We start from the raw sequence: 26,189 nt of genomic DNA on the forward strand, positions 1-26,189 counted from the left end.
GTCCTCCACTGCCTCCCGCAGTTTGATCAAACTCATGCTGGTAGCTTCAAGAACACCATCCAACCATCTCATTCTCTGTCGTCCCCTTCTCCTTGTGCCCTCCATCTTTCCCAACATCAGGGTCTTTTCCAGGGAGTCTTCTCTTCTCATGAGGTGGCCAAAGTATTGGAGCCTCAGCTTCACGATCTGTCCTTCCAGTGAGCGCTCAGGGCTGATTTCCTTCAGAATGGAGAGGTTTGATCTTCTTGCAGTCCATGGGACTCTCAAGAGTCTCCTCCAGCACCATAATTCAAAAGCATCAATTCTTCGGCGATCAGCCTTCTTTATGGTCCAGCTCTCACTTCCATACATCACTACTGGGAAAACCATGGCTTTTACTATACGGACCTTTGTTGGCAAGGTGATGTCTCTGCTTTTTAAGATGTTGTCTAGGTTTGCCATCGCCTTTCTCCCAAGGAGCAGGCGTCTTTTAATTTCGTGACTGCTGTCACCATCTGCACTGATCATGGAGCCCAAGAAGGTAAAATCTCTCACTGCCTCCATTTCTTCCCCTTCTATTTGCCAGGAGGTGATGGGCCCAGTGGCCATGATCTTCGTTTTTTTGATGTTGAGCTTCAGACCATATTTTGCGCTCTCCTCTTTCACCCTCATTAAAAGGTTCTTTAATTCCTCTTCACTTTCTGCCATCAAGGTTGTGTCATCTGCATATCTGAGGTTGTTGATATTTCTTCCGGCAATCTTAATTCCGGCTTGGGATTCATCCAGCCCAGCCTTTCGCATGATGAGATCTGCATATAAGTTAAATAAGCAGGGAGACAATATACAGCCTTGCCGTACTCCTTTCCCAATTTGGAACCAATCAGTTGTTCCATATCCAGTTCTAACTGTAGCTTCTTGTCCCACATAGAGATTTCTCAGGAGACAGATGAGGTGATCAGGCACTCCCATTTCTTTAAGTACTTGCCATAGTTTGCTGTGGTCAACACAGTCAAAGGCTTTTGCATAGTCAATGAAGCAGAAGTAGATGTCTTTCTGGAACTCTCTAGCTTTCTCCATAATCCAGCGCATGTTTGCAATTTGGTCTCTGGTTCCTCTGCCTCTTCTAAATCCAGCTTGCACTTCTGGGAGTTCTCGGTCCACATACTGCTTGAGCCTTCCTTGTAGAATTTTAAGCATAACCTTGCTAGCGTGTGAAATGAGTGCAATTGTGCGGTAGTTGGAGCATTCTTTGGCACTGCCTTTCTTTGGGATTGGGATGTAGACTGATCTTCTCCAATCCTCTGGCCACTGCTGAGTTTTCCAAACTTGCTGGCATATTGAGTGTAGCACCTTAACAGCATCATCTTTTAAAATTTTAAACAGTTCAGCTGGAATACCATCACTTCCACTGGCCTTGTTATTTGCAGTGCTTTCTAAGGCCCATTTGACTTCACTCTCCAGGATGTCTGGCTCAAGGTCAGCAACCACACTACCTGGGGTTTACGAGACATCCATATCTTTCTGGTATAATTCCTCTGTGTATTCTTGCCACCTCTTCTTGATGTCTTCTGCTTCAGTTAGGTCTTTACCACTTTTGTCCTTTATTATGGTAATCTTTGTACGAAATGTTCCTTTCATATTTCCGATTTTCTTGAACAGATCTCTGGTTCTTTCCATTCTGTTGCTTTCCTCTATTTCTTTGCATTGCTCGTTTAAGAAGGCCTTCTTGTCTCTCCTTGCTATTCTTTGGAAATCTGCATTCAATTTCTTGTATCTTTCATTATCTCCCTCGCATTTTGCTTGCCTTCTCTCCCCCGCTATTTGTAATGCCTCATTGGACAGCCACTTTGCTTTCTTGCATTTCTTTTTCATTGGGATGGTTTTAGTTGCTGCCTCCTGTATAATGTTGCGAGCCTCCACCCATAGTTCTTCAGGCACTCTGTCCAGCAAATCTAAATCCTTAAACCTGTTCCTCACTTCCACTGTGTATTCATAAGGGATTTGGTTTAGATTGTATCTTACCTGTCCAGTGGTTTTTCCTACTTTCTTCAGTTTAAGCTTGAATTTTGCTATAAGAAGCTGATGATCTGAGCCACAGTCAGCTCCAGGTCTTGTTTTTGCTGACTGTATAGAGCTTCTCCATCTTTGGCTGCAGAGAATATAATCAATCTGATTTCGATGTTGCCCATCTGGGGATGTCCATGTGTAGAGTCGTCTCTTGTGTTGTTGGAAAAGCGTGTTTGTGATGACCAGCTTGTTCTCTTGGCAGAACTCTATTAGCCTTTGCCCTGCTTCATTTTGAACTCCAAGGCCAAACTTGCCAGTTGTTCCTTTTATCTCTTGATTCCCTACTTTAGCATTCCAATCCCCTATAATGAGCAGAACATCCTTCTTTGGTGTCACTTCTATAAGGTCTTGTAATTCTTCATAGAATTGGTCAATTTCAGTTTCTTCAGCACCAGTAGTTGGTGCATAAACTTGGATTACTGTGATGTTAAAAGGTCTGCCTTGGATTCGTATCGAGATCATTCTATCATTTTTGAGACTGCATCCCAGTACAGCTTTCGCCACTCTTTTGTTGACTATGAGGGCCACTCCATTTCTTTTACGGGTTTCTTGCCCACAGTAGTAGATATGATAGTCATCCGAACTGAATTCGCCCATTCCCGTCCATTTTAGCTCACTGATGCCCAGGATGTCAATATTTATTCTCGCCATCTCATTTTTGACCACATCCAACTTACCCAGGTTCATGGTTCTTACATTCCAGGTTCCTATGCAATATTTTTCTTTACAGCATTGGACTTTCCTTTCGCTTCCATGCATATCCGCAACTGAGCGTCCTTTCGGCTTTGGCCCAGCCGCTTCATCACCTCTGGATCTACTTGTACTTGTCCTCCGCTCTTCCCCAGTAGCATGTTGGACACCTTCCGACCTGAGGGGCTCATCTTCCAGCGTCATAACTTTTATATGCCTGTTGAAAAATTCCGGGGGCGGCGCGAAACTGTAATGGCGGTCCTCTTCGAGCTCTGAAGAGGGGCTCCGCGGAAAAGGGTCGTTCGCTGCGGCATAGCGACGACCCATCAAGATAAACCACGGGTAGAGTGAGCCCGTGGCCGTGGGACTCGGCGGGCACCAGAAGCTGCTCCGAAAACACAGAAGGGACCCCGTAAGGAGACCCGGAGTGAAGGAGGGGTAGCGGTGCTGTGAGTTCATCGCTCTTTCCGCGGAAGCGAAGCCGCGCGGCTGTTACAGATGAGCGCTGATCCTTCTTCCTAAAATCAACGCTAAACTGCAAGCAACATACCCGTGAGTAAAGGGGTTTAAAATTTGGCAAAAGAAATTCGGTAAATTTGGCTGAAAGCGGGAGACGAGAAAAGGGAAGTCCGTCTTCCGACATTGCTGACAAGATCAAAGCAAAGCTTTTAAAAACGGAAGCGCTTGAAACGGGACTGTGGGAAGCTTAAACTTTTTCGTGCTATAAGATCTGCTTATTTTATTGAGCTGAAGGTGGAAATGGACATTGACTAAAAGAAGTAGTAAATGGTGACTTTCCTCCTATCTTTTTTCTCCCTTGGGCTGTATTTCTAAAGAGCCAGATTGTCGGGCTGCCAGAGAGAGAGACTGTGTCAAACTGCGGAAACAGTTGCAAAACTTTGCTGGAACGTAACTGTTATATTTGAGCAGAAAAGACTGAATGGGATACTGTTACAAGCACCTTTCGTGAAACTTTGTTGATCTATAAAAGGCGCTTTGGGAAATTTTGAGTTTATGAAGGGACTTTTGGACTAATGAATTTACTGTCTTGAAACAATTTGGAACTTTAATGGCGGATTACTTCCTTCTTTGTCTTTGAAACCTGGTGGTACTCCCCCTACAGGGCTTTCGGATTATAAAATCCTGGGAACTGACTTTTGTTTTGAATTCCATCTCACTGGTTGTTTACTCCTGAATTTGTCTTTCCCATGGAACAATAGACAATTTGACCTTGAACATTGACAGATGTGTAATGAGTGGTGCAGGGAGAACAAGAGCATCTAAAGCAAAGGAAACTAAAGAGGCTAAGGAAAAAGAAAAGGAAAGAAGACCAGCACAATTTGTACAAACAACATTGACCCAAGGACGCCGTTCGTCGGTTCCAGCTGTACTGGTGACCCAAAGGGAACAAGGGGAAATAACTGAGAAGTCCACTGAGGAAGATATGGCAGCAGGTGGGTCAGATACACTATTAAAACAAATATTGGAGCAATTATCAAGTCTAAACCAGAAGGTGGACGACCAGTCTGTGAAGATAGATAAAGCAACTTCCTCGATTCAAAAATTGACTGACCAAGTTTCCCAGCACACGCAAGCCATAGAGAAATTGCAAGGAGCAACAGCGGAAAATCGGGAACTAGCTGGAGAAGCAATCCAGAAAGTGGGAGTTCTACAAAAAGAGGTTGAAGAAATAAAAGGAGAAGTCAGGCCCCTGCACAAACAGGTGGGTGAACAACAAGTCTATCTGTCAATGGTGGAACTGAAAAACCGCGAGAGCAACATCAAATTGAGAGGTATTCCGGAACTCGAGCAAGGAGACTTGATTGGATACTTAACACAGGAATTCTCGAAGTTCTGGGGTTTAAAGGAAGGTACAGATTTCAGGATTGTCTCGGCATATAGACTGGGAAGACTGGTAAGGAAAGACAGATCCAGAGACTGTTTGATAATTTTAAGAACAAAGGAAGAGAGAGACAAGATCCTAGGCCTTCATTTCAAAAAAGCAATTGAAATACAAGACAAAAGGGTGGAAATCTACAGAGATATCCCGAGGCAGTTGCTGGACCTTAGAGCCACCTATACAGAATTAGCAAAATTGCTGAGACACAACGCAATTCCCTATAGGTGGGAGTTTCCACAGGGATTATCCTTTACCTACAAAGAAAGGAAGGTTAAAATAAGAACACCTGAAGATAACCAAAAGTTCCTTCACGACCACGGAGAAGATCTCCAAAAAGGAGCGGATTGGCTTCCAGTTTTACCAGCACCAATACTGCCCGGAAGTGGGCCAACGCCTACACCCTCGGGATCTGAGCAAAAGGAAGACACCCCATCTTAAGAACATTTTAAATAGAACAGGATGTCTCTGCAGCTACTTAGTTGGAACATAAATGGCGGGAATTCTCCGGAAAAAAGGAGAAGGATATTTCATATCCTAAAAAAAGAACAATTGGATGTAATATGTTTGCAAGAAACACATGTGACTAGGCTCCACAGGAAAGTATTAATCAATAAAAGACTTGGCCAAGAATTTATCTCATCAGACAAAGTTAAAAAAAGAGGTGTTGTAATTTATGCAAAGGAGAACCTGTCGCCAAAATTTTTATTTAAAGATGATCATGGAAGAATTCTCGCAATTGAAATCCAAACACAAGGGGAAAAGATTTTGATACTAGGAGTTTACGCGCCAAATGATGGAAAATCAGAATTCTACAAGAAGCTGCATGAGACAATGATGGACTATTTGGACTATGCAAATATTATTGTGATGGGAGATATGAATGGGGTGGTGTCTACAAATATGGACAAATCCCAAAATCAAAACTTAACAACAGACGGCAGACTCCCTAAAACTTTCTTTGAAATGACAGACAATATGGATTTGATTGACATTTGGAGGACAAGGAACCCCTTGGGTAAAGAAGGAACCTTCTTTTCTGAGGCCCACTTGTCATGGACACGAATCGACCAAATTTGGATATCTAGAGGGCTGGCTCCGAAAACGAGAAAAGTGGAAATCTGCCCAAAAACCTGCTCCGACCATAATGCCTTAAAAATGGAATTGAGACTTTTTCCAACTGGATCCTTCAGATGGAGAATGAATGACACCTTGTTAAGAGATCAAGAGATTGTGAAGAAGGCCCAAAAAACACTAAAGGACTACTTTGAAATAAATCTGAACACTACGGTGGAGAAAAGAACAATCTGGGATGCAAGTAAAGCTGTAATGAGAGGGTTTCTGATTCAACAGAATTCGATAAAAAGAAAATATTGGAATGGAAAAAAAGAAAGAATTTTAGAGAAAATAAGTGAAGGAGAGAAAAAGCTGAGAATCAAACCGAAGTCAAAAGAGGTGCTAAGAGAGATCAAATTCCATCAAGTACAATATTCGAAACTGATCAATCAAGAGATTGAGTGGAAAATCAAACAAATGAAGCAGAGATCGTTTGAATCAGCAAATAAATGTGGAAAGTTGCTGGCTTGGCAGTTGAAAAAAAGACAAAAATTAAATACGGTTACAAATTTGGAGATTCAAGGAAAAATAGTTCAGAAACCAGAAGAAATAAGAAAGTGCTTCCACAGATATTTCAAAGAGCTTTACGCACAGGGGCCTCAGAAAGAATCGGAAATGGACCAATTTCTGGAAACAAATGGACTACCTAAAATAAGTCAAGATAAAAGATCAATTCTTAACAGCAAAATAACTCAACAGGAAATTGAAGGTGCCATCCAAAACATGCAGCTGGGCAAATCTCCAGGCCCGGACGGACTCACCTCCAAATATTATAAAACTTTGAAGGATTTCTTGATACAACCGTTGTTGGAGGTTTGTAACCAGATCATGGAGGGGAGGAAGGCACCGGAAACGTGGAAAGAAGCATTTATCACATTGATTCCCAAGTCAGAAAGGGAAAAGACTCAGCTTAAGAACTACCGTCCCATCTCACTCCTGAATGTGGATTACAAAATTTTTGCAGACATTTTAGCAAGTAGACTTAAAAATGTATTAAATGAAGTAATTCATAAGGACCAAGCAGGCTTTCTCCCTGGTAGACACATGTCGGACAATACCAGGAACATTATTGATATATTGGAGCTGTTGCGAATTAGAAACACAAGGGCTGCTTTAATCTTTATTGATGCGGAGAAAGCATTTGACAACATTTCTTGGATGTTTATGAAGAAGAACTTGAAAGGGATGGGAGTGGGACGGGGGTTTGAAAATGGATTAGAAGCAATTTATTCAGAACAAAAAGCTAAACTGATAGTGAACAATGTGGTATCGGAGGAACTTCAAATTGAAAAAGGGACACGACAGGGGTGCCCTCTATCACCTCTGCTATTTATTTCTGTTCTGGAGGTATTGCTGAATATGATTAGGGAGGACCAGTTGGTGCAAGGTATTGTGGTCGGAGCGAAACAATACAAACTGAAAGCTTTCGCAGATGACTTAGTCTTGACATTACAGGAGCCAGAATCTAGCACAAAAAGAGTTTTGGAACTTATCTTGGAGTTTGGTCGGGTGGCGGGATTTAAGTTAAACAAACAAAAAACTAAGGTTTTGGTTAAAAATCTGACACCTACAGAGATAGAGGGGTATCAGAAAGAGACAGAGCTAAGTGTGGTTAAAAAAGTGAAATACCTGGGAGTATCCTTGTCCACTAAAAATTTAAATCTTTTCAAAGATAACTATGAAAAATGTTGGTTGGAAATTAAAAAAGACTTGGATATATGGTCAAGATTGAAACTTACCTTGTCAGGCCGAATCGCAGCTATAAAGATGTGTGTTTTGCCAAAAATGTTATTCTTATTTCAAACCCTTCAGGTCGTGGACAGAATGGAATGCTTTGGAAAATGGCAGAAGGATATTTCTAAGTTTGTCTGGCAGGGCAAAAAGCCCCGAATAAAATTTAAAATACTAACTGACTCAAAAGATAGAGGGGGGTTTGCCCTGCCGGATTTAAGGTTGTATTACGAAGCTGCAGCCTTCTGCTGGTTGAAGGATTGGTTTCTGTTGGAAAACACCGATGTCCTAGATCTGGAAGGGTTTGATAATGTGTATGGTTGGCACGCATATTTGTGGTACGACAAGGCGAAGACTCACAAATTGTTTAAAAACCATATTGTCAGAAAATCAATTTTTGCTGTCTGGATGAAGTACAAGGACCTACTAGAAAGTAAGACCCCGAGGTGGTTATCACCTGTGGAAGCCAAGATTTCTAAAAAAAGGCCCAATATGGAGGCCTACTGGCCAAAATATTGGGAATTGATTGAAAGAGTTGGAGATAATTGGAAGCTCCAAAGCCAGGACAAACTAAAAGGTAAGGTGCGAGATTGGTTGCATTATGCTCAAATTCAAGAGGTATTCAAAATAGATAAAAAAGTGGGTTTCCAGTTGGAGAAATCGAAACTGGAGATGGAGTTACTAGAACCAAAGACTAAGGTACTTTCGAGGATGTATGACTTGCTGCTTAAATGGAACACACAGGATGAGACAGTTAAATCTGCTATGATAAAATGGGCACAGGATGTAGGACACAACATTATGTCTGAGGACTGGGAAAGGTTATGGAACACCGGTATGAAATTCACGGCATGTAGTGCCTTGAAAGAGAACATTATGAAAATGGTATACCGGTGGTACATGACCCCAGTCAAGTTGGCTAAAATATATCATCTCTCTGATAATAAGTGTTGGAAATGTAAGGAGGCAGAAGGGACATTCTTTCACCTCTGGTGGACCTGCCCGAAAGTAAAGGCCTTTTGGGAAATGATACATAATGAGCTGAAAAAGGTATTTAGATATACCTTTTCTAAGAAACCAGAGGCCTTTCTCCTGGGCATGGTGGACCGGAAGGTGCCAAAGAAGGACAGAACCTTGTTTATGTATGCAACCACAGCAGCAAGGATTCTCATCGCTAAGTTCTGGAAAACACCAGATTTACCCACACTGGAGGACTGGCAGACGCAGTTGATGGACTACATGGAGTTGGCAGAAATGACTGGCAGAATCCGAGATCTGAGCGAAGAAACAATGGAGGAGGACTGGAAAAAATTTAAGGACTATTTGCAAAAACATTATAAGTTGTTTGAATGTTAAGATAGCGCACGATTAAGAAACGTTATGCTTCTGCAATTTATTTTAAGCAAATGATAAAGTAAGCATTGAAGGGAAAAAAAACGAGACATATTTGAAACAAAATATTATGTTTATTAAGAGTGTTAAAACTAAATTATAAATTTTTGAAATTGGTAACATAATATATTTAAAGGTATAATAAGATGGGAAACAAGATAACAAATTGCTGAACTGGCTAGAACAATGAATGCAATGCTGAGAGGATGTGAGGAGGTCCAAAAGTGAACTGTTGAAGGACGTTAAGGAAAGTTTCTTAATATTTTTTCTTTTTTCATTTTTCTTCATATATATATACATAAAAAATGTTTCTTGTATGTTGCCATGTAAACAAATCTGTTAACCTGTGAAAAGAAACGCAATAAAAAATCATTATATAAAAAAAAAAATAATAACTTTTATATGCCTGTTGTCTTTGTCCATGGAGTTTTCTTGGCAGGGATACTGGAGAGGCTTGCCGGTTCCTACTCCAGGTGGATCACGTTTGGTCAAAACTCTCCACTATGACCTGTTCATCTTGGGTGCCCTGCTCGGCATAGTTCATAGCTTCTCTGAGTTCTTCAAGCCCCTTCGCCACGGCAAGGCAGTGATCCATGAAGGGGATGGGCACACATACACAGTGTCAAACCTGGAAGTGACCCGGGAATGTCATAAAAAGGGCATCACTAAAAGGGCGGAACAGGGGCAGGGTGGGGGCAGAATGGGGTGTTTCAATTGCACACGGTTTCACACAAATGCACAATGACCTGGAATGCAAGCCCCACACAAATCAGGAATTGCCTGTAGTTGCATATATTGATTCAACATGGATTTGCAAGACCTCCCATTAACTATAATGGAATTTGCTCATTCTCTAAAATTTGTTTCTTCAGTGCTGGTAATGGGGAAACCATAGTGACCCAGAAACCAGAATTAGAAAGTTAAGCTGTTAACTTAAGCTCTGACTCCAGGAAATTAAAAATGAGAGTTTATAAAGGTATTTAAATGACATTTTTATTGGTTTAATATTCTAATAGAGATTAAATTGCATTAGCAACCTGCAGCAAGCATATTAATAGGCAACTTCAACAATCAGCCAGGATCGCACAGCATCAACCTCAGCAGAAATGACAGGCTAATAAGTGCACCACCACACAAGGCTGGCAATTTCTGCAGAGCAGAAAACCAGACCTGGAGCATTTGTGTCACTTTGCACCTGTATGGGTAGGCAAGGAAACCACTGGAAATTGCATTTGATAATGATCAAGTATTTCTTCAAAAGGAGGAATGCATTAGGCACAATTAATAAGCTGTAGGAGATTATGTTCTCTAGCCTTCATCATAAATCTATCAAAATGTAATGTTTTCCCACATTATAAAGGTAAAGGGTAAAGGGACCCCTGACCATTAGGTCCAGTCGTGACCGACTCTGGGGTTGCGGCGCTCATCTCGCTTTATTGGCCAAGGGAGCCGGCGTACAGCTTCCAGGTCATGTGGCCAGCATGACTAAGCCGCTTCTGGCGAACCAGAGCAGCGCACGGAAATGCCGTTTACCTTCCCGCCAGAGCGGTACCTATTTATCTACTTGCATGTCGTGCTTTCGAACTGCTAGGTTGGCAGGAGCAGGGACCGAACAACAGGAGCTCCCCCCGTTGCGGGGATTATATATACATTATATATATATGCAGGTTTTGATGTCTTCGGGTATCTTCCCGTGTAAGAGATACCCACGGTATCTTACACGGGAAGATACCCGAAGACACCAAAACCTGCATTCCTGTACCCGTGAAAATCTACGAAAGCATTATATATATATATATACACATTATATATATATATATATATATATACACACACACACACACACACACACACACACACACACACATTATATATACATTTAAAGCAACTCCTTCATATCTATGTGTGTGACACACACAGGAAGTCAAATACACAAGGCCCTTTCATATCACACGCACACATATCTATGGTGTAGGTATCCTCTTCAGATATTCACCCTGAAACATGACATCCTTGTCTCTAATGGCCCAAGTGTATCCACTCTACCGCCACCCTTCCTATGCTAAGTGGGGGGAGGAGGAGGAGGAGGACATCCTAGAACACACTTAGAAGACACATTGAGACCAGGAACTCTGATAATGCAGACTAACCAATCATGGGGAGGCATTTAAAAGCATTTAGCCAAATCAACCAAGTAGCTCCCTTTAGACCAGGCATGGCCAGACTTGGCCCTCCAGCTGTTTTGGGACTACAACTCCCATCATCCCTAGCTAACAGGATCAGTGGTCAGGGATGATGGGAATTGTAGTCCCAAAACAGCTGGAGGGCCATGTTTGGTCATGTTGCACTAAACGTTTGAGATTGGGGAGTGGCAGAGGCAGTGCATGGGGGGGGCATGAGGGTGGGGTCAGTGCACATGTGTTTGGTCCCCTACATATTTTCTGGCCTTGTGTATTTAGGCATAACATGTGGGGAGAGGTATTGTTTCTTGAATTGTGAAGCAAGGCTAGAAACTATTGTATGGGAAAAGCAAACATTTTATTATACTTTAGGAGTGAAGCAATGTGGCCAGCTGGAGAGAGGCAGCGGGACAGAAGAAACTGAAAAGGTCAATCAACACGAAGGACACTTGTCCTAATCTATTTCTGATTGTTCCTTCGTGCCCAACGCTAAAAGAAGTCTTACCCTCACAGACAGGCACACCTTGTTTACATGTGTACAGTATATTCAGACTTAAAATGTGTCCATGAACATCCAGAATCATATAGTTCTGCCCTTTGTAACCTTGAAAAATGTAAAAATAAATCACCAAGGAACAAATATCTTATGTTAAAAAGCAAAGCTGTCAGAGGCATATAAAACCTAATTTGCTTTATAGGTTCTGGTGAGAGATTCGCTAAAAAATAAAGGGCTTTCTTGGTCCAGGTATGCATTAGGAGGAATAATTTCCTTCATGGCAGTAGCATTTTTCCATTTGTCTTAACAATACTATCTCATCTATTTCAGCAGCAGGGAGTAATTCTGCAATATTTTCACCTTGACAGTGTAAGGTCCTATTGGCTCATTTTCAGGACATAATACTTTTTAGGATCACTTTCACTATCAAATCAGAGATTTGTTGTATTGTGGTGCCCTGTATTTGGACCTGGAAAATAGTTGTTATTATTATTAAGAAGTCATGTCAGTGCATGTAACAGATACCAAAGAAAGCATCTTCCATGCTATTTAATCCAGTTTTACAGATGCCTGATTTAGTATTTCCACACTACAGTGTAGCCAATCATAATTTCAAAAACCTCTAGGTCATTTTATATTTGTCCTTGCTTTTCTTTGTGTGAGCCAGAGCATACATTTTGCTTTTCTGATGGTGTTATCATGCCAAATAAGCTATCTTTAATTATATATTTTACTATTCTTCCAAAAGCAAGATTTGGGAATGGGCTATTGCATCTAGTAAAAGTTATTCCCCTTAAATTCTAATGTTCTACACCCTCTTTCCCTTTTCTGCCTGTTTGGTTGAACCTGCACTGACTGGAGTCCAAAGGCTTTTACATACACAGTTTCTCTTAACAGTGACTTTTGCATACCACTCCTGTAATGCCAATTGGAGGTGTAGTGTTTGTTAGATATACTAAACAGACTGTTGGGGAAAGCCTTTGCGTGGACTTTGTCTAGCACAGTTGGTGATGGTGGCAACCATCCTTTTGGGGGCAAAGGGAAGTCAAATGTATCCAACTGTTGAAAATGTTACATAAATGCTGCAAACCAGCACCATATTCCTGAACCAAAATTTAAGCCTTAACCAGAAAGTGTGTGCTTCTTCCATGAATGGGGTCCATAAGTTCTCATTAACTTTTACCAAAAGCTCTGGTACCTGGATTTGGTAATAGGAAGAGTCTGCTACTGCATAACATCTGGGCTATTGTCACAGGTTTGTGTGGAAACGTGTGCCAGATATTTCAATTCTCCATCGTAAGCTCTGTATAACAGTAATTCCTCCCAGACTTGCCCATAGCATCATCTTCATGCCTTTTAAGTGGCTGCAAGATTTAGCAGACTGTCCTCACTTTACTCCTATGGAATACAGTAAATGTTTTGTTTAGCACATCACTGTGGGTGGGTGTGGATATAGGCGTTTAGCAGCTTTAATACATCTTTTCTATATACTCAAAGTGGTTCACAATTGTCAGAGCTGCTTCAAGATCCTAGCTCACAGAGGATCACGCTAGCCAGCGGTCATTAAGTAAAAGTCTTTATTGAGTTACAGTTTCCATTCTCAAGCTGCTACGTGCAACTCTACGTCTAATGGCTAGATCGGCGAAGCTCCGTCTGAGTCTCCGCCCCTTGTGCACCAACTTAATATCCTAGCCCTGCTCCACCTTTTCCGCCTGACTGCTCTCCTCTGGGTCCCTCTGCCCCCCGGGGTCTCTTCCTTCCGGGATTCTTCTGACGCCGACCCCCCGGAACTCCCTGTCTCCTTGCGCCGGGCTTTAGGACCTGGTTCCCTTTCCTGGCTGCCTACTGCGTCACTTTCCTGTGCATTTGAACTTGGCGCGCGCGCCCAACCTTCCACTTTCCGTCTGACCGTTTCTTCGCTCCCCGATGGAGGTGTGGCCACTCCTGACTCGTGCCCTCCCCCCTGTTGCGAGCTGCCAGCGCTTGATCTCTGGCGCTCCTCCTCTTCCCTGCTCTCTGGCTGTGACGCTGGTCCCGATTTCCAACTGCTCTCCTCTGAGTCCCCTCTGGCTCTATCTTCCTGGGGTGTCCCCCTAGGCTCCCCCCTTGCCCTGACCACTGGTGCTCCTTTCTGTGAATCTTCTGATTCACTGGAAAGACTCGGAGATCTCGGGTCGTCGTCATCACTCATCTTTTCTTCTGCCTCCTCCCCCTCGCTCTCTGTTTCCTCCCTTGCCCTCGCCTCTGCTCCTGAACCCCTGACATCCATCCCCCCCTCGAAGCCCCTCGTTCCCCCCTCCCCTCCTTCCGGTGCGGGAACTGGGTGCTGCTGTGTCAGAGGGACGAACGTCGGATACAGTTCGCTTCCCGTGGCGGGCCTCCATCTGAAGTCTCCCGGTTCTGCCTCCCTGCTCTCGTCGACGACGGTCACCTCCGCTTCCATCTCTGTGCCGCCGTGCTCGAAACCAGGGTCGTCCCCGAAAACGTCCATGTCCGTCTCTCCCTCACTTCCTCCTGGCGGCGTTGCTCGTCCTGGACCTTCCTGCCACTTCCTGCGCCACTGCTCCTCTGGTCTATCGTCCCACCAATACGAGGGTTCTGAGGCAGATCCCGAGGGTGACCCCTCCGGGGAACGGGCGTCTCGTATCGGGTCCTCGTCCGAGTCGAACCCCCGGAACGTGCTGGCAGAAAGCGTTGGCGTGAAAAGCCAGTCGTCGAAAAAGTCTGCTGGCATTGGTCTATGTGGGAAGAGGGCATGAAACTCGTCTTTGAGCAGAGGTTCGTCCAAGGCGTAGCCCGGCACCCAGCTGTTCGCACTGGCTGGGGTGCCCTCCTTGGCGAGAAGGTATTCTACCCCTTCTTCCCCCCATCTGGAGTCCAAAATCTCCGTGACTTCGTTGATGCGTTCCTTCTGTGCCACTCCCGCGTGCCCGGTTCCTTCTCTGAGCGGACTCGGTGCCGTTCCGGGTTCCTGAAACCTGTGCGGTGCCTTGTAGGGAGTGAGCACCGATCTGTGGAACACCGGATGCATTCTGGAACCCTCCGGAAGCGCCAGCCTGAAAGCCACCGGGTTGACCTGCTCTTCGACTTGGTAGGGCCCCAGTTGCTTATGCCCCAGCTTCTTCTTGGCCAACGACCTGGCCGGCACTGCGTGGGCTGCTAACCAGACCCAGTCTCCCACATGGATCTCTTCGCCAACCCTTCTGTGTTTGTCCGCTTGCACCTTGTATGCATGTTTGGCCAGCTCCAGGTGTCGCCGCAGCTGATCGTGGACCTCCTGCAACTCCGACGCGAACGCATCTGCTGTCTGCGGCTCCCCCTCCCCCATCCTTTCCAGTCCCGGGAAGGTTCTGGGGTGCCTCCCGTTGTTAGCGAAGAACGGCGTGACCCCCGTGGACACGTGCTTCGTGTTGTTGTAGGCAAACTCGGCGAGCGGCAGGTAATCCACCCGCGTCGCCGGCTGTTGATTCGCATAACATCTCAGGTACTGCTGCATGATGGCATTGACCCGCTCCGCCTGCCCGTTGGTCTGCGGGTGTCTCGCCGACGCCAGGTTGATCTTGACGTTCAGGAAGCCCATCAGCTTCTGCCAGAAATTCGAGATGAACTGTCGCCCCCGGTCGGACAGAATAGACCGTGGCAGACCGTGAACCTTGAACACGTGGTCTATGAACAGTTTGGCGGTTTGCTCCGCCGTGGCCACCTTGGCACACGGAATGAAATGTGCCATCTTGGAGAACAAGTCCACCACCACCAGCACGGCCGTCTTGCCCCTCGAGTTGGGCAGATCCGTGACAAAGTCCAGGGCCACTCTCTCCCATGGTTCGACCGGAGTTTGCAGCGGTTCCAACAGTCCGGCCGGCGGTTTGTGCACCGGTTTGGCCCTCTGGCAGGTGTCACACCGCGCCACGTAGTCCGCGACCTCCCCTCTCATTCCGGGCCACCAGAAGTCCCTGGCGACTAATTCCACCGTCTTCTCCTTGCCAAAGTGCCCGGCAGTGGGCGCGTCATGCAGCTGCTGCAGTACCTTGGCGCGAAGTTCGTCTCCCGGCACGTAGATGGCCCCTTTACGAATGAGCAATCCATCTCTCAGCTGGAACTCGTCGGTCGCTGCCGTGCCCCTGTGCACCTCTGCCATCTTCGCTTGCGCGAAGGAGTCATCCTGCAACGCTCGCCGCACTGCCTCCAGGTCCACTGTTGCCGCAGCGCACGCCCACACTGTTGGTGCGAAGATGTGCATGGCGGCCGCTGGCTTGGCGTCCTCCAGATATTGTGGCTTACGAGAGAGAGCGTCCGCCATGATGTTGGTGTCCCCCGGGACATACTCTATTCGGAAGTTAAAGTTCGCAAAGAACACAGCCCAACGTATCTGCCTTTGGTTCAGGAACTGTGCCGTGCGCCAGTGCTCCAGATTCTTGTGGTCCGTGCAGACCTGCACCGTGTGCTTGGCGCCGATCAGGAAGTGCCTCCATGCTTTGAATGCTGCATGAATGGCCAGCAACTCCCTGTCCCAGATGGTGTAATTCTGTTCGGACTTGCTGAGCTTCCTGGAGTAAAACGCTCCCGGCCGCCAAACCCCCTGCGGGTCTTTCTGCAGCAGGACTGCTCCCACGGCTCTGTCCGAGGCGTCTGTCTCCACCCTCATCGGCCTGCTGGGGTCGACATGCAGCAGCTGCTCTTCCGACGCGAAGAGACGCTTGAGTGCCTGAAAGGACTGCTCCGCCTGCTCTGTCCAGATGAACTTCTTTTTCTTGGAGCTAAGCGTGTCCGTGATGGCCGCTGTCTGCATAGCGAAGCCTTTGATAAACTTGCGATAGAAGTTCGCGAAGCCGACAAACCGTTGGACCTCCTTCCGGTTGCGTGGGCTCTTCCAGTCCAACACCGCTCGAACCTTGGCGCTGTCCATGGCGAGCCCCTTGTCAGACAACTTGTAGCCCAGAAAATCCACCTCCGTCACGTCGAATTGGCACTTCTCCAGCTTGGCGTAGAGCCTATGCTGCTGTAGCCTGCTTAGCACTTCTCTGACGTGTCTGTCATGCTCCTGCTGCGATTCCGAAAAGATCAGGATGTCATCTAAGAAACAGACGCATGTCTTGTAGAGGAGCCCCGCCAACACGTGATGCATGAACGCTTGAAAAACGTGGGAGCCATTTTGCAATCCAAAAGGCATAACTCTATATTCGTAGGTGCCCAGAGGCGTGAACATGGCCGTCTTCCACTCATCCCCTTCCCGCATGCGAATGAGGTTGTACGCCCCTCGCAGGTCTAACTTGGTGAACACGCTGCCCTTCCGTACCTTTGCGAGGAGGTCGTCGATCCGGGGCATGGGGAAGTCCGATGGCTTGGTCACACTGTTTAAGATGCGATAGTCCACCACCAGTCTTTTTTGGGGCGTGTCCCGCTTCTTAACAAAGAATACCGCTGCCTTGGACTCCCGGATGAAACCGCGCTCCAAATTATGATCTATGAACTCTTTGAGTTCCTGCAGTTCGTCCTCAGACATGGAATACAGCTTCCCTTTAGGCAGCGCCGCCCCCGGCAGCAGGTCAATTTTGCAGTCATATGGTCTGTGGGGGGGTAGCCTGTCTGCCTCCTTCTCGCAGAAAACCTCCAAAAATTCTGCGTACTTGTGGGGAATCGCTTGCAGCGTGCCTAGCAGCAGCTGTGACTCCTCTTCCTCCCCTTCCTGCCGGGGGACGATGCAGTGTTCAGCACAAAAGGAAGAGCCGAAGGTCAGCTGCCTCTGGTACCAAGCCAGCGTTGGGCTGTGCTTGTCCAGCCAACTCATGCCCAATACAATGGGCGTGTCCGATAGTTGAGTGACGTTGAAGCTGATGATTTCCTTGTGATTCCCAAGGCGCATCACCATTGGTGGCGTCTGCTTCACCACTTGCCCCCCTAGCAGCTCCCTGCCATCCACCGTGACCACCTGCAGGGGCAGCGTGGCCGGCAGCAACTGTATAGCGTGCCGGTCTACAAAGTCCTGCCCTATAAAGTCCGCATTGCTTCCCGAGTCAATGGTGAGCGGCACGTCCATGGTGATTCCATTGGGCAGCTGGAGCGATGCGGTGAGCCTCACTACTGGTTTGGGCGGGAGGGGGTCCATGGGCTGTGAAATCTCTGGGGACTTCTTTACTGACACGTCTGGCTGGGCCCCATTGCCTCTTCCTCCAGCCAGACATCGTCGTTTCCCTGCTGTGGTCCTCCTTGTTGCGTTGCTGCAGTTACCATTGCTGAGGCTGCAGTGTGCTTGTGGAGCCTCCGGGGACACTCTTTCGCCATATGCCCTGGATCCTCGCAGATGTAACACTTCCTGTTCCCTCTAGGAGGCTTCGCTTTCACTGTTGTCGGTGCTAGGGCTCTGGCTGCTGATTGAGCCCTTGCACTTCCAACCTCCATAGGTTCCCCACCTCCTCCTTGTGGAGGCGTGGATTGCGCACGCGCTGCTTCTCTGGGAAGGAAGGAGGAGCCCCTGGCTGGTTCGCGCCCTCCACGCCCTTCGTCCCTGCTCCACGGACGTTCTTCCAGCCGCACCCCCACGGCTAGCGCCCTCTGAACGATCTCCTGCGTGGTCCGGGGTCTCTCCCCCCTCGCAATTTCATCTTTAACAGAGCCGTGCAATCCCTCCCAAAACAGGTCTCTTACAGGAGCCGAATCCCTGTCCCATTCCAGAGCACTGACCAAAGCGAAAAAGCGGGCATGATACTGCCTTACGCTGGCCCTTCCTTGTCTCAGTCCATGTATCTGCTGCCGAGCAAGATCCACGTCAATGCTTGATAAGAAACACCCATCCATCGCTTTAATAAAGGCATCCGCATTTTGGAGCGCCGGATCCTTATCCCTCCACAAATTGCGCAGCCATGCTTTAGCTTCCCCATGCAAATGGGACATGATGAACCCCACTTTCTCTTGCTCATCTCTAAAGTCTTTTTTCAGCAGTTCCAGTGCGCACATTACATCTGCTCTAAAGTTGGGGTACTGCTGCAGGTTCCCATCGAAGTGAGAGACCAGCCCGCCTGTTCGTCTCGCCAACCCAATTCCCTCCTGTTTGGGTGTCAGTTGCCCGTGCTTCGTAAGCATGTCCAACCTGACCTGGAGATCCCTGCAGGCGGCAGCTGCCTCCTCCTCTCTCTTCCTGGATGCGAGAGCCTCGGCATTCAGTTGTGACACTGCTTTTCTGAGTTCCTCTATCTGCTGCTCAGCCGTCATGTTGTCTGCCGTTTGTGAGCTAGCTAGTAGGCACCTGCTTCTCTCCTCTCCTCTAGGCTGTAGATGCCCACAATTTTGGAGACGGAGCTTACTGTCAGAGCTGCTTCAAGATCCTAGCTCACAGAGGATCACGCTAGCCAGCGGTCATTAAGTAAAAGTCTTTATTGAGTTACAGTTTCCATTCTCAAGCTGCTACGTGCAACTCTACGTCTAATGGCTAGATCGGCGAAGCTCCGTCTGAGTCTCCGCCCCTTGTGCACCAACTTAATATCCTAGCCCTGCTCCACCTTTTCCGCCTGACTGCTCTCCTCTGGGTCCCTCTGCCCCCCGGGGTCTCTTCCTTCCGGGATTCTTCTGACGCCGACCCCCCGGAACTCCCTGTCTCCTTGCGCCGGGCTTTAGGACCTGGCTCCCTTTCCTGGCTGCCTACTGCGTCACTTTCCTGTGCATTTGAACTTGGCGCGCGCGCCCAACCTTCCACTTTCCGTCTGACCGTTTCTTCGCTCCCCGATGGAGGTGTGGCCACTCCTGACTCGTGCCCTCCCCCCTGTTGCGAGCTGCCAGCGCTTGATCTCTGGCGCTCTTCCTCTTCCCTGCTCTCTGGCTGTGACGCTGGTCCCGATTTCCAACTGCTCTCCTCTGAGTCCCCTCTGGCTCTATCTTCCTGGGGTGTCCCCCTAGGCTCCCCCCTTGCCCTGACCACTGGTGCTCCTTTCTGTGAATCTTCTGATTCACTGGAAAGACTCGGAGATCTCGGGTCGTCGTCATCACTCATCTTTTCTTCTGCCTCCTCCCCCTCGCTCTCTGTTTCCTCCCTTGCCCTCGCCTCTGCTCCTGAACCCCTGACAACAATAAATAATGACAAAACAAGAAAAACAGAAAGACATCAATATATTGTCGCTCGCAGTATCTCCCTATAAAAGACCATTCAAGACAGTTGCATAATAAATGCACCATAAAAAATGCACTTCATTAGTAAGCACTTAGTCCAGGGTGCTCAGTGCAGTGTACATTATTTCCTTCCTCTCTACATGAGCCTCACAACAACACTGTAAAGGAGGTTACTTTGGGAGATGGTGACCGGCCCAGTCACCTAGTGAGCTTCATGGCTGAGGCAAGATTTGAGCTTGGGTCTCTGGTCTAAGTCTAACAATCTAACCATTACATCACACTGGTTTCAGTCATACTAGTCACTCATAATACTATTGCTCTGATACTTTCCCGTTCATGTATGTGAATCTGGTGATGATGTTCTTTCTGTCCTATTTTTAAACATTAATTAAGGCTGCAACCCATGTCCAAAGTATGTACCAGTTTATTCAGTGGTGCTTACTTCCAGGTAAGTGGGGTTAGGATTGCTGCATAAGCTACGAACTTATCAACAGTGAAGACTACACAAACCAGTCTCACAGCAAAGTGAACTGGAGAAAATGTCTAGCTGCAGTTCTCATTATTTTCTAACCTTTTCCCAGTTGCAAACTTCTGTCATTCTTCGCTGGGTTAGATTTGCAACCTGCCTGGTCAACAAGCAATGAATTATCAATATAGTTGCATCTGGCCACAAAAAGGAAACACAGAAAGTTTGTTGGAGGGGGAGGTCCCTTCCGATAAAAGTAATTGGCCATAAACTCGTACTTGGATGCCCATAACTTCCTGCAGCTGCAGATGATGACTATTAAATACACGAAAGCTAATGTAGCAAGTCACACCCCATAAAATCTAGTTATGGTTATGTATCAAAATGATGAGACGCTTGTAAATTTCAGGTGCACCTGCACAGCTGTTTAAGACAGATTCTTCACTAACATTCAGGGCATGTTCAAGTAGCTGGCAGTAGTTTAGCCATCTATGGGAAAATATAAATAATCTCATGCAATGAGATGTAGGCTGTAGCCTTGGACACCTTTACCAGGGAGTAAGTCCCACTGAACTCAGTATGGATAACTGTTCCAAATAGACATGTAGAGTTGTTGCACAGCAAGGTACCTTAGGTGAATTTGAAGGCAGTTTCTATAACAGTACAGTGCCACAGAAAACAACAGCCTTGTTAATGCTTATAGGATAAGCTATCCCTGGATGAGAGAAATAAATTGAGGGAGATGGAGGTGGGGGGAGGGCCCTTTTAGCAAGTGGCACTGAAACAAGAGGCCAAAACGACAGTCACCAGATTAAAATATAGATAATATAGTCAGAAGCAATGCAGGCAGGCTGGTCAGCGGTGTGTGAAGGGAAACTGGAGAGACAAAAGGTCTGATTCAGTCTAAGGTGGCTTCCTGTGTTCCTACTGGCCATGCTGGTCGATTGGGGCCAATGAGAGTCCAACAACATTTGCAAGGCACAAATTGACTATCCAGGATCTTTTACTTAAATTCTAATGCACAGGTATTCAGTAAAGCCATGCCACTTTTCTACAACCTCAGTAAGATTAGTGTAACAGTGCAGCCAGGGTTGGCAGAGGGTAATGAAGCTCCCTTATCTCACCCACCATCCTATCACTTTCATTATGACAATGAACCAGTCAGCAAAGCAGAACTGGTTTCCCATAAAGTCTGTCCAAGAGGAAAAAAATGTGTAGAGTGCAAATGCTGCATAAGCTTCATCATATCCCTCTCCAAATTAAATTTCCAGCAATGCTTACAGGAGAGAAGATTAATTAAGGGTATGGCAGGAAGTGGTGAAAGTTCAGGTGAGCTTTTAAAAAAAAACCATTCAAGTTAATGGTGTTTGCAACTTATCTAAGTTACTGATAATGATTTTCCTGTTAATCTAGTTTGTTCAGAAATCAATTTTTTCCTTAAATGTGATTCTGCAGGGATAAACTTTCTTTTATCTTGTTTACGGCAACATGGACACTCCCAGGAGAGCTGCAAGGGATCAATCATTTTTCACTCCGACCCTTCTGATCCCAAAACTCAATGTTCTTCACTGATTTTTGAATGATGGCTTCAGACATTCCCTAGAGCACAGCCCTTTTGTTAGGCTGAAGCGAATGCTGCCTGTTAGGCAGGAGAAGCCAAATACAAATAAAGAGCAATTAAAGCATTGATTGAAGAACATGATTAGTGCTTTTCAAAGTCTGTCCTATTTCTGTGTCTGTGGTGGTTCTGCTTCTTCGGGGAGCGATAGATACATGCTTCTCCATTTTTCTTAGGTCACAAGAATGCTTCTTGACCAGATGTGGTCAGACAACTGGGCTTTGATTAGGGTGCTATGTGAAAAGAAGGGCAGGACTCAAGAGCATTAAATAGTTGAGTGGAAAAGGGAATTTCACCAGGTGCAGCTTGCCAGCTGCTGAAACCCCGTCCTCTACAGAAGTGCATGAGTCTTGTCCTCTTTTTCACATAGGCTTCCTAGCCACAGCAGCTGTGTAAAAATACCATGTGCTTCCACAAAAATCTGCCCACCCCACCCCATGGCAATTGTAGGGAAGCTTGTTCCACAGTCTGCTACCCTGTTGGGTGTGGAGGGTAAGGATTTTGAATAAGGCCTTATCAGTGCTACCCAGATTGTGGAGAGTGAGGGTGTGGAACAAAACCTACACAACCGTGGTGTCCAGATGCTCTGCTCTGGGAGATCCTGCATACCACAATTTTAGGTGCCTTTCAGTAGCAGGCCATTTTTGTGGAGACATACATTATATGGAAACACTAATATGACTGCCCCAGTTTGTTGAACTGGCTGGCTTTTTTGTTTTTGTTTCTGCTGCTGGTAGTGATCAATGGTGTTTTAACTGTTTTAATGGATTGATCACTTTGTACCTAATTTTTTAGTTGCCCTACGCATCTCATAGGAGTGGAAGTTTTAGGGTGAATACATTTTCATAAATAATAGATGCAACTCATCATGGGGATTGCTGACAGAAAGAGGTCAAGAGTAGACTTGTAAGATGGTAGTACTGTAAACCATTACTGAAAAGTTTCTAAAACAGCATCTCTGATAGTGGCAGCAATGTCTTGTGTTGGTTCCTGGCTGACTATCCAAGCAAAGTAGGCAGTCTTAGTTTGGAAATCAGCGACCCAATCCAGCTTGGAAGAGCCAGTTAGCAACCTAATGTGTGTGTATCCCAGGATATAAGAAATCATGGGCAGGTAAGGCTTTGCCTGTTTTTTAATATTGTATTTGGCAGCAGAAAATTGCACAACTACTCTTAAGATATTTTTTTTAAAAAAAATATTTTCTCAAATTTCACATGTAGAGGTAAAGCAACTGCTGGTGAATGCATTGTAATATATTCAGTTTAAAATCCCAAGCAACTAGACTACAGCATTTACATTCTTCTCCCACAATAGGACTAACAGCAGACCAACAGTGTTGGAACCAAGAAGAATAGTATCCCTGCCATCACATCTTTATACTGAGAAAGGCTATAACTGTTCCATCTGTTACACAGCTGCACATAGGGGCCTCACCAGAGAAATAAAAAGTGGGCCCATCCCATACTCACAGCTTGCTTTTTTTCTGCCCTGCCCTGTTATAAGCAACTACATTTTCTAAATGTAAAGGCATAACCAAATATAGGTCTTGGCCATGTTTTTGAATGACTTCCTTTAGAGTAGTCTGAAGAGGTAAGAAAAGCAGGTACAACAGGAGAAAGTGAGCATACTTTAATCTTGCCAGGGCTGGAGATCTTTGCCCCACTGCAGACTTCTGCCACTTACTACTGAAATATACAGTGGTACCTCGGGGTTAAGTACTTAATTCATTCCGGAGGTCTGTTCTTAACTTGAAACTGTTCTTAACCTGAGGTACCACTTTAGCTAATGGGGCTTTCCGCTGCCACGCAATTTCTGTTCTCATCCTGAAGTTCTTAACCTGAGGTACTACTTCCAGGTTAGCGGAGTCTGTAACCTGAAGCGTCTGTAACCAGAAGTGTTTGTAACCCAAGGTATCACTGTACTGCTTGTCTCCAAGTTATAAAAATGGTTATTAATCACATCAGTTACCATCTTTGCTCCAACTCTGAAGTAGGCTAGGCAGAAACTCTTGCTTAGGCTGGATGTAGACACATCAAAGAAGTGTTTCAGTTAAACAAGTTGTAAACTTTGTATGAGAAATTGGATTGGCAAGAACAGAACTCCACAACGCCATCTGGTGTCACAGTGTTATAATGCATATTCAATGCATATAAAGTGCTTATTCTTTGCCAATGTAACCGAATCCTTAGTGTGGTCTGGGTATAAAACACGCACACACCTTTTTGGAGTGAGGGCTATTGAACACACTGAGCTTTGTTCAAAGTAAATATGCAGGGGATTAAATTCAAAACACTGAAATGCAGCCTTCATTAGCTGGTGGTAGTGGTTGTTTTTCACATGTCAGAGAAACAAGAAGAAAGGTATAAAGCTCACAACACCCAAAGAAATGCAGTCCCTATGCATACAAACTGTTGTTATGGGTCTCAAACTTTCTACCCACAGGGCCCATTTAAGAGATGAAATTACTGAGGACCAGAAGTCACAAAATGGTGGCAGACGCAGACAAGCATTCCACATAATCAACAGATGATTACTAATATAACCTTCTAACGATAGTCAATCCATTGTTGCAGACGGCCAAAGCATTTTCCTTCCGGCAAGTTGCTCTATAGTTCAACTACAGGGGAGGCAATATAAGCCAGTCTCTCCCTTCTGCACAGCTGATCCACTAACTCTAAAATTTGCTTTCCCTTGTTCTCTTCACAATCCTGCATGTATCAAAAAGCATTCTTCTCCTGTTCTCTTTTCACAGTCACATTGCAACATTCACTTCCTCCTACAACACATTATTTCTCTTATTTTTATTTTCTATTCCGAGTTTAAACAACAAAATAGCTCATTAAATTTCTAGCTCGATTTTTACTTTCCTTCAACCTTTCCTGTGGCCCTTTTGCTTCAGAGGAGGGAAACCTTTCTTTCCAACATCCCTACTGAAACTTCTCCATTTCCTGGCCACCTTTGCTCAGCTAAGACTTGTGGTGTTGACAGTGGAGCATCAAAAATCTGAGGCCCAGGTAAGGGTTGGGGCAGGCACTGTGGCCTACCTGAAAGGGGCTTGGCCTACAGTCTTGGCCTACAGTCTGAGAAACATTACTATTGATTACACAGCTCCATGCTGGAAAGATTGGCCATACTGCAGTTACTTACACACAAAGAGACATATTCTTTCTGCAGAAAACATTCCCAGCCCCTTTTACAAATAATACTTGGTTGCTTACTTTTTGCATCTTCCTCTAAGGTTGCACACATGGAGAACAAAGGGAATATCCTTGCCTCAGGCTTTCCTAACCTTTCAGTCTCTTTCCTTCTCCACTCCACTGTAGAAAATAAAACCTGCATATAATATATATATAAGAAAATAAATAGACTCACCGTTGCTGGTTTGGTAGCCTGTTTGCTCTAAAAGCGAGGGAACAAACTGATGGATCGATACCGATTCAGAAGAGCAAGGTATTGCAAATGTATGCATGTGATTGGCCCACGTGAAAATACATATACAGTACTGGGTTGGTAAACAGATATTGAGAACTGCAGCCTATGCTCTGAAGTTTTTTAACAGGCCATGAGGGACTCTTCTGATTGCCAGGTGCAGCTGATATCATTCTGCTTAACCCTTTCCTAGCTTTATATGCCAGCATTGTTACTTTGCTTTTTAAAACAGCCCCCCCCCCAAATGATGGGGGTAGGAACTGCTCTGCAAAGTGATTTGTAACTGGCTGTGATGTAGAGACAGCAGATTGTTTCTGCATCTCCTGTAGTGGCCAATGACAGAAAATTTCTCAGACTTATAAACAAGTGAAAATGTAGGGGGGGGGTGTTTTTATATTCTAGAGATCAGAGAGCCTAATTAAGAATGTGGCTGCCAGGGACAGTGTTTACTGCAAAGAAAGCAGTGTGTACCAGTTTTTGGCCATCTATCTCATAACGATAAGGCCATCTCAACCCCGAACTCATTGAAATTCCAAAGGGCTTTGTGAATGAAGTAGGAAAATGGAAGCTTCTTTTGCAGGTAAATGCAACTTCCAAGAAACTGGAGGGCAAGTTTCAGCACAGCATTAATAAAGTGCAAGAGCCCTCTGCTGTGGACATCTGCCCCTCTGTGCTGAACACAAGTCCTGGTTCCAGTGCTTTTTTTCTTTTTTAAAAAAATGATTTTTAGGGGTACGCTCATTTTCCTACTCATATTGAAATACTGCCTCTCAATGAGGCCAAACTTAGATTCACAAAATGTTTAGGGGTGTGCGTCTCCCGAGAAAAAGCACTGCCTGATTCTATGTAGAAGCCTAGGCTCTGTGCACGTAGGACCTATCACAGATAATCAATGGTAATGCTCACCAGTTGTTGGAAACGACTCAGGAGCAAGATGTAGGTTGCAATTCTAGCTTATGCACACTTGGGTGTAAGGACTCCATTGAACCCAATTAAACTTCTGAATAAACAGGCTTAGGATTTCTTAG

At 45.6% G+C, this 26,189-nt stretch overlaps 1 long non-coding RNA gene across 1 annotated transcript in view; it reads right to left on the bottom strand.

Annotated features, from left to right (window-relative positions):
* The window catches only part of LOC308582837, an 83,616-nt gene extending 58,270 nt beyond the window's left edge, over positions 1 to 25,346 (bottom strand). Inside the window, exon 1 of the long non-coding RNA XR_014005907.1 lies at positions 25,105 to 25,346. This is a non-coding gene — a long non-coding RNA (uncharacterized lncRNA). The remainder of the gene's footprint in view (positions 1 to 25,104) is intronic.
* Between the last annotated feature and the right edge of the window lie 843 nt (positions 25,347 to 26,189).

This window comes from Podarcis bocagei, assembly GCF_964188305.1.
Source record: "Podarcis bocagei genome assembly, chromosome: 3".
NCBI lineage: Eukaryota > Metazoa > Chordata > Lepidosauria > Squamata > Lacertidae > Podarcis > Podarcis bocagei.